Genomic DNA, 10,284 nt, shown 5'->3' with positions numbered 1-10,284 from the left:
TGGCCTTCAATGACTGCGGTTTTGTGGACAAAACATATTCTACCTAACACCACAATGTTGTCACCACTGAACTTGTCATGTTCCATCATCCAAAATATCGGCACAACGTTCCCCATGACGTCAGAAAATAAGCCGACGCCCATTCCACGTAAAGCGTTATTCGTGACTCATCGAAGAGGAGTACACGGCGCCACCATTGGACATGAAACAGGTTTGGACGTGTCGCTGGAGGCATTTGTGTCTGATGTCAATACCGGCGCATCGCATCGTGGCATAACACCACGGAAACGTAGACGTCTCAGTATAACATACTTCCAGGATTGGGTTTCCCTTTGTGTCTTCTTTGCATATTTGCGAAATTAATTTAATTCATCTTTGCTCCAACTCAATTTGAATTGAAAGGTGCTATATCTTGAGTGTCTTGAGTACTATCATTTGCGATTGCTGGTAGACTGTTTCCTCCAATTTTTTCCGTTACCTGTTTATCATGTTCAAATAATTTGATTAGTGCCACGGCTCAGAATATGCAGTTACCTGGCGTTATTTTGAAGTCCAATAAAGAAAATTGTGAAACAGATTGAATCATAGGACTTTTGCACCTCCTTATCAAGATATTTGCATTTCTTCCTGTCTCCTTGGGTTTTCTCCGCAGCGTCCTCGGTATTAACACTTTTGTCCCGTAGGCATCACTAACGAGTTCCAGAAGGTCTTAGCATCTGTTTGATGCAGTTTAATTATTTTTGCACTACTGTATATGATCCTATGTATTAAAAAAGTGTTATTATCTTGTGTTTTTGTACAATCCTTCTGAACCTGTTGGACTATTGCTTCATGTCAAGCCAAGTTGTCATTTATTAACAAAGCAACGATAATCCAAAATTTTACCAAATTATATAAGATATCTTACATATCATATCAGATATCTCATTAACATATAAGATATGTTATATAATTTGATAAAATACTGGATCAACATTCCTCCGTGAATAAATGAATGAATGACAACTTAGCCTGCCATATTGCTGCAGCCATATAATAATTTCAGTTCGAGGGCAGTTGGCAGTTTACCCAATCACTGTATTCTAAATCGGCTGGTAATTCAGTGATTTTGCCACACATGATTCAGATTGGCATGCTTTATTTCCTTGTTTTTCAACACATCAGAGAGACATTACAAAACAATACAATGTAATATATTATGACACAATTCACAATTACAAATGTACATGTCCATTACGCTTAATATACACATATATGTATACGTACACTTTAGTATTACTATATGTTATAGAAATGAACATAACGTCATTATGACAGTACACAATAGTTCATGTACGTTATAAATAGACTAACATATAGTAAATTAAACAATTAGATGGCGTTATTTCGTTGTTTTGTCGCCAGATAAAGACATTTTTCTAGCTTACTCAATTCAGAAACATTTTGAACATTTAATAATTGTATCAACTTAAAAACATTTGGTCTTCGATAATAATATGCCTTAATGTATGTATTTCGAATAGTGTTATAAAAATTACATTTGAGAATAAAATGATATTCATCCTCAATATCATTATCTTGACATAATGTACATATTCTTTGTTCTCTCTGCTGATTTCTGTATCTTCCTTCTTCTATATTGAGATTGTGAGAACTTAATCAAAATCTAGTTTTTTTGTTTTTTTTTTTGATACTGGTCATCTATATGCTTACACAAGTAGAACTGTAAAGAGAATTTATCAATAACATGTTGATATAGTTTATCTTTAGAAATATCACTAATATTAGATACAAGCGCCTGTTGATAAACATCATAAAATATTTGTTTAATCACATTAAAAGCTATGGTCTCGCTACAATCAGAATGCCATAAATAATTTAAACCTAATTTGTTAAGCTCAGCTTGAAATTATTTGTCGACTTCAGTTTTGACCAATATTTGAGAATTTTGAGCTTCCTACATGACCAAAGTGGTAGTCGTCCTATCTGACAATATTGCAGATTATTACAAGTATTTTCCGTATTTAACGTTAGTATATACTCGGTATTATATTTCTTCAATTCATCTAACATTCTTTGTAATTTATTTGGCGATCCTGCAAATAAGACCGTGTTGTCTGCATACATCAAAAGAAATATATTTATCATATTTATTTCTAACGATGGACAGCCTTCTTTTAAAAAAACATTTCACAATCATTAATATACATGGAATACAAAGTTGGTGATGAAATTTCCCCTTGAAAGAGACCGACCCTGTTAGTGAAGTATTCGGAGTAAGACCCACACATGATTTAACACCTATACAGCGCCTGAATAGTTTTTAACATTTCACCACGCACTCCTTGTTTCATTAGTTTACACCATAGATTAGTTGTATCAATAAAATCAAACGCCTTTTTATAATCTACAAAGCAACAATAAAGTCTCCCGCCCTATTTGCCTAAATATATATTTATCAAAGACTGGAGCACAAAAATTGCATAAGTTATTGAGTAACCGAATCTAAAGCCAAAGTGGGCCTCTGTGATTACACTATTTTCTACATCCCAATTAACTAATCTTGTATTCAGTATAGAGGTAAACAGTTTTCCCATGTAACTCACAAAAGTGATGTAGTTATTCATGTCGTCAATGTCCCCTTTCTTATATATTGGTGTTATAACCCTGTGGACCAAACTTCCGGAAAACAACCAGATTCGAAAATGGAGTTAAACAGTTTGGTTAAATATGGTAAAAGAATATCTTTACAGTCAATGAATTGTTCATTAAGTATTTTGTCTTCGGCCGCAGCTCTTATTTCTTTTTAATTTACTGATAGCAAGACTAACTTCTTCTTCCTTAATAATCGCATCCAATCCATTTTGGGTGTTTCCAGTCAGAAGTAAATACGTGTACACTGCCCTGTAGCGTGTGTAGTTAGTTTTCATCCTTGTGTACGTAGTCACACACACATTTCTGTACTGGACCTTTAGTACTAGTAGGTTTAGGGTACATGGAAGTGGTCACGTTTTTTGACGCGAGTTCAAATCGGGGACAAGAGAACGCGTAATGTTGTAGGTTATAACAACCGTAAATTGATTGTGAACTCAACGCAAAAAAATATTATGAGTATCATAAGATGTTTGACATTAGGGTTCGTATCAATATCAAATCCAGTGGTATTTTACATACCTATAAATCACTACTCTGTGCAGTTTAAGAGACCTTACTTGATCAATCGTTAGTATGTATCATGGCCAACCTTGGGCCTTGGTTTTGACATGCAAAGCTAAACTGCTAATGTTGGCGAAACATTCGTAAAATGTTTCAGAAGAAGATTGTATCATGTGAATAATATCTTATATGATGAATTTTTCAAGATGCTCTAAAGACGATGGTGCCCAGCATGCCATTAGCTTTTTCACGCTAGATGATACTTGTGCACTGAGCTTAAGTTTGTCGAAAATTACTGCTATATATCTTTTTACTCGGTATTTGCTTTTATCTCAAGTTCTTCCAGTTTATCAATTATTATTTTGTTGTTGTTGTCGAGATACAAGCTTAAATATTTTGAAGAGTTGCATTCCCCCCCCCCCCCCCCCCCCCCCCCCCCCCACACACACACACACACATTTTTTCAGACCATAAATGCCATGAGTTTTGGTTTTGATTTTGTTCCTTTCCTTCTTTTTCTTCTTTTTTTTTTTTAGACTGGGGTGATGCTTGCTTCTCCCAAGTCATATGACAGTGTTCAATCTTTGGCTTTTTATTTTCATAATATAATTGGAAGTGGTTGACTTATAGTTTCCCTTAGCTCGTAGATAACTTTAGGATATCATCTATCTGGTCAAGGTGCTTTTGCGACATTGATTGTCTCTTGTTTCTTATGTACCTTTTCTGAGTTTATTGCCAACCATTTTATAAGACCGCCACATAGTCTGAAACTGAAGCCACTGGTAAGTCGTCTAGGTCCAGATGTAAGTCAGCCATGGCTTTCTCTTTGTCAGTTTGTTGTGTTTCTATCCGTCTGATTAAGTAATTTTCATCATTGTTTTTGTTTTGGCGTGTCCCTTAAATCCCGAAGCAATCCTTTTTTCAAACTTCTTTATTGATTTTCCTTGTGTTAAAATGGCTGTAAACTAAACACATAGACGGTATTTTATACTCTGAAGTTTGCATGCTTACTGCAGAATGTGTACAAGGCGGTGTTGCACCCAAAACTAGTTCCGCCAGGGACAACTGCGAAATAATAGCTCCGAGTTATACAGTATACAGACAATATCTACGTATATAGTTGGTGGCTAGAAGATAGTACTACGAGGTCACTGGTTTAAAACATTGTCGCCGACCGTACCTTCATGATATGTAATGACTAGGTCTAGTAGGGTAGACACCGTGGCGATATACCGTGGAATACTAGTGACAAGATAGCGTTACAAATGTATCCAAGCTCTCATGGTATAAACTACATCCTATGCAATTTGTTTGGACACTGAAAAATGGCTAAATTCGTGATTCCGAGCAACGATAATATTTATTTTGGCACGTTTTTTTCTGATTTCCGAACCTTCATTTAATTCTGTAACATCCTACCCGCCCCAAACTTCCCCCATTCTGTCATTAGTACTGTGATAATAGAACAAAAATTTTTATACGTTTTTGTTTTTTTTGGAGTATTTAGATATAAAACACAATATCGATATCAATGTTGATTATTTGAGAATTCTGTCTCATTACTTTGAATTCTTTTTAGCCAAATAATGGTGCGATATTGACAGTGTGATGGGTCCTGAATTATTGGCTAATCTGAATTGTACTCCGATTGGTCTTACAATACATTTAGTGTTACATAAGAGGTAGGTATGACACTTCAAATTAAGTCCAGTAATCAGTTATTCTTATTTTTGTTCGGTAGAAAAAGCTCGTTATTTAAACTCTAAACTTTGTTGATTGTTTTCCTGGTAAAAGGTATACATACATCAAAATCAATAATGAAATATGTTGAAATTATCAAATTTAGCAAATTAATTCACTAAGGAACACTATTGTATGCTGGGGAATTAGAACAACACGATGTCAGATCGAAATTAAAATTCATATCACTTCATGGAAAATCCTCGAACACAAAATTATTCATTTTTTGTTTTGTTTTTTAGTTTTTTGTTTTTAAAGAAAGCACTGATTTTTTTAAATAAAATTAACTTTATGAACTTTTCGGTCATTTTGTGACATCACAGCTGTGATTGCTTTAGTGTAAAATGTATATGAAGCACACAGACAAATATCATTAAACCAATCAAAATAGGATTAATAATATCTGCCATGATTTGTTCACAGCAAATTCTTACCTGTGTTTCTCCGTAAAGGAAGTAAAGAAATTTTATTACAGGTGATTAATTATGTGGCCTTAATTCGTTATGAGTATTTAAATTTAATGAATATATAACTTATTTTAAAAAGATTATTTGATGACAATTATTTCTAAGAAACACCGTAAAAAATAAGTGATGTTGGCGAAATCCGAGGACATGAAAACAGCGAGCGATGTTGGTGTTATGTAGTACTTGACAAGGATTTGCATGTTAAACACATTTCCTCCTGCATTTGATCCGGCTGTAAACAATCATAATTAATTATTTGCGGTTACCAGGCTTATAAATACGCGCGGCTTGGTAAGTTAAATCACTCTTGTCCACAGTTGCGTTATCACAGGTGATTGGGTAAATATCATCATAACTTATTAGGATGAACAACAAGCTGGTAGTGACGATTCTCCTGGTGGCCGTGGGCTTAGTGTGCCTCGGTATAAGTCCGGTGAAAGGTAAGCTAATGATATAGTGTATAACATTAATTACATAATATTATACATAAACTTTGAGATCTAACACGAGTATTCTTATAATATTATACATAAACTTTGAGATATAACACGAGTATTCTTATAATATTATACATAAGCTTTGAGATCTAACACGAGTATTCTTATAATATTATACATAACTTTGAGATCTAACACGAGTATTCTTATAATATTATACATAACTTTGAGATCTAACACGAGTATTCGTATAATATTATACATAACTTTGAGATCTAACACGAGTATTCTTATAATATTATACATAAGCTTTGAGATCTAACACGGGTATTGGTATAATATTATACATAGGTTTTGAGATGTAACATAATATTATACATAAACTTTGAGATATAACACGGGTATTGGTATAATATTATACATAACTTTGAGATCTAACACGAGTATTTTTATAATAGTATACATAAGCTTTGAGATCTAACACGGGTATTGGTATAATATTATACATAACTTTGAGATCTAACACGAGTATTGGTATAATATTATACATAAGCTTTGAGATCTAACACGAGTATTCTTATAATATTATACATAACTTTGAGATCTAACACGAGTATTCTTATAATATTATACATAACTTTGAGATCTAACACGAGTATTCTTATAATATTATACATAACTTTGAGATCTAACACGAGTATTCTTATAATATTATACATAAGCTTTGAGATCTATCCCGGGTATTCCTACAATACTATATATATATATACTTTGGGATCTAACACGGGTGTATTTATATTATTGATATTTTTGGGAGAATATCTTACTTTCATATGAAAGCCTTTGATTAAACCATAATGAACTAGCTTGAGATGTTCCATTTTATATGAGATGCTTTTTGCGTCGATAAATGACATTTTTATTTTCCGACACAATAATGTGACGTCACACAAGTTTTGTTTGTATGTTCTAGATATTTGATTTAAAAATTGTTTCCCGATATTTCGTTGGACAATCTTATGCTGTTTTTTTACCATTTAAGAACTCTTTGTAGTGGCTTTTAAAACTATTGCCAGTATCAAAATATCATTCCTGACGTCACTTTCGATAAGCGAAATCGTAGTTTATACCCCCACCCATGATTTCATTGCTTCGTTAGGTTTATTTTGTATTCGATTTAGAATATCTGAAACTTTTGTGATTGGTTTTTCCAGTGATAATCTTAATAATATTCAAACTACCTGACTGTGTTGCAGTTTACAGCACTGAGCGGAAGATCGGTCCGTTCGCTGACGGTTTTATTTGTAAACGAATATTAATATGTTGTAATCTTGAAAGAATGAAGTCTTCACCAATTAAGAATAATATACGAAATCCACACTTATGTTAAATAGTCATTTAAAGTATATTTAAAGGGACAATTTTGTAAAGTTTGTTTACTTTTTAATCATTTCACAAATTGTTTTATGAAAGTGTACATCAGTACTTCTCACGAACTACCCTTGGTCATATATTGTGTGTATGTTTTTTCCTTGCATTTTTTATATACATAAATAAATAAAATGAATACCTAAATATCGCCTAGAAGACCAAAAGTTTGATTCCAACGTACTTTTTGGTCGAGGCAAGATATTTTCTCTTTTTTTTAAGCTGTATTTGTCTGATGTAGCACTAGCCCGAGTTTCCTCCGGCCCTGACACCAGAGACATGGCGTCAGGGCCAGAGGAAACTCGGGCTAATGTCTGGTGTCAGGGCCAGAGGAAACTCGGGCTAATGTCTGGTGTCAGGGCCAGAGGAAACTCGGGCTAATGTCTGGTGTCAGGGCCAGAGGAAACTCGGGCTAATGTCTGGTGTCAGGGCCAGAGGAAACTCGGGCTAATGTAGCACCTGCCAGTAAAGTTTATGTTTATTCATGTCAGCTGTATTTATCTGTTATAGGTCAGTATGGCCCGCCCCGCTGTAACTGGATCTGTCGTCCGGGTGGATATTCGTGTCGTCCTAACGAGATTTACGCGGGCAACTGCGTAGTCGGCGGCTGGCGACCAGGAAGTTGTTGTCGATCGTCTTACGGCCGATAGGAGGAAATGGTCTTCTGATGATGTATTCGTGGTAATTTTATTAATCCAGTTAATCAATGACATAAAATATATAATCCGAATTCTGCATTTCTTCAGAGTAAGTCCCAATAAACAATATCATAACGTTAAAGCGACTATAAATGTAAACAACTGTTGAAAATAAATTATAGAATATACACTGTAATATACTGTATATACACTATAATACACTGTAATATACACTGTAATATACACTGTAATATACACTGTAATATACTGTATATATACTGTAATATACTGTAATATATACTGTAATATACTGTATATACACTGTAATATACACTGTAATATACTGTATATACACTGTAATATACTGTATATATACTGTAATATACTGTATATACACTGTAATATACACTGTAATATACTGTATATACACTGTAATATACTGTATATACACTGTAATATACTGTATATACTGTATATACTGTAATATACTGTATATATACTGTAATATACTGTAATATACTGTATATATACTGTAATATACTGTATATATACTGTAATATACACTGTAATATACTGTAAATACACTGTAATATACACTGTAATATGCTGTATATACACTGTAATATACTGTATATATACTGTAATATACTGTATATACACTGTAATATACTGTAATATATACTGTAATATACTGTTTATACACTGTAATATACTGTATATATACCGTAATATACACTGTAATATACTGTATATATACTGTAATATACACTGTAATATACACTGTAATATACACTGTAATATACTGTATATATACTGTAATATAAATACCTAAATCAGTGCAAAACAGAAACAATACAATTCGGTAGGTCCTACAAGAATGAATATGTTGGAGCGCCAGTAAGCCAGTTCAAGTTCTTTATTGACTTTGAGTCTTCCGACTCATCAGTATCATATACATACATAATATACAAACATTACACTGACAACATCAGACAAAACACACAAAAAACATAAATTCGTGCCAGAGACAATATACTCGGAAAGCATGACTATGTTAAAGAAGCTTTTTTGACATTTGCCACATTGATGTATTTGGCCAATTTTTCTAATTCTTTGGTATTTTGCCCGTTAAATAATTGTATCAATTTCAACATACTTGGATTTTTAAAACAGTATCTTAATAGTAACAGTAATGAGAACGGTGCTCGGAATTCTCACTCGCACCCACGAGACACTATTCGACTTTCTCCGTATCATTGTTTATAAACATCAATTGAGGTAAACATTGTTTTCAAACCCGAAAACATATATTAACAGAAATTTTTTTTGACGGTATAGGCTCGGGTATCGCTATAAGGTATATCTTTCCTCCTATTGATAAGAAATCTTCGTTAAATGATTATGGTATTAAGAGTTATATATAGTTCCTTTAATGTACTGGTGTACATACGTATCGATATAAATATTCATTTAATATAACGTCAATAAATCTGCATGGTAACGTCATCACAAGGATATGTGTTGTCACACACCGACATTCATATGTGTACAGTGGATATATAGTTTGTGATGAAAATAAAATCCATTACATTAATATATATATATAACAGCACGTGAAGATTAATTTCCTTCTGATAGAGTAAATATTATTTATCATTTCTCTGTAAACAATGAGCACTTAAGTTTAATGTAACTGTTTTTGTATTTTGATTGCAGAGATGCTGACAGACAAAAAGAAGAGCTAACTTTCGAGAATCCTGCTTTATTATGAAATGACATTATGTGACGTCATTAAATGCGTTTAAAAAAAGAAAAGCTTTTTTTGTATCTTTTAAAGTCTTACTGTCACTGTTAGAGGGAAAACCAGCCCCTACATGATTTGCATTACATGTATAAAACGTGCATTAGAGGTTTAGGATCAAGTTAATAAGGCGATTAGTAGGAGACATGCCAATGCTACACAGATCACGTGGAAAGGTACACAAATCACGTGGAAAGGTACACAGATCACGTGGAAAGGTACACAAATCACGTGGAAAGGTACACAGATCACGTGGAAAGGTACACAAATCACGTGGAAAGGTACACAGATCACGTGGAAAGGTACACAGATCACGTGGAAAGGTACACAGATCACGTGGAAAGGTACACAGATCACGTGGAAAGGCACACAGATCACGTGGAAAGGAACACAGATCACGTGGAAAGGTACACAGATCACGTGGAAAGGTACACATATCACGTGGAAAGGCACACAGATCACGTGGAAAGGTACACAGATCACGTGGAAAGGCACACAGATCACGTGGAAAGGTACACAGATCACGTGGAAAGGAACACAGATCACGTGGAAAGGTACACAGATCACGTGGAAAGGTTAACAGATTACGTGGAAAGGTACACAGATCACGTGGAAAG

The 10,284-nt window shown here is 33.8% G+C and overlaps 1 long non-coding RNA gene across 1 annotated transcript; it reads left to right on the top strand.

The window, feature by feature from the left end:
• The first annotated feature begins 5,446 nt into the window (after positions 1-5,446).
• Positions 5,447-9,681, top strand: LOC117342989. Its single transcript, XR_004535938.1, has 3 exons — positions 5,447-5,803; positions 7,739-7,909; positions 9,583-9,681. It is a non-coding gene; the product is annotated as an uncharacterized LOC117342989 (long non-coding RNA).
• The last annotated feature ends 603 nt before the right edge of the window (positions 9,682-10,284 follow it).

The sequence above is a fragment of the Pecten maximus genome, chromosome 14, assembly GCF_902652985.1.
Source record: "Pecten maximus chromosome 14, xPecMax1.1, whole genome shotgun sequence".
Taxonomy (NCBI): Eukaryota; Metazoa; Mollusca; class Bivalvia; order Pectinida; family Pectinidae; genus Pecten; species Pecten maximus.
The sequence above is the reverse complement of the archived record's forward strand: the minus strand, read 5'-3'. Positions and strand labels throughout refer to the sequence as shown.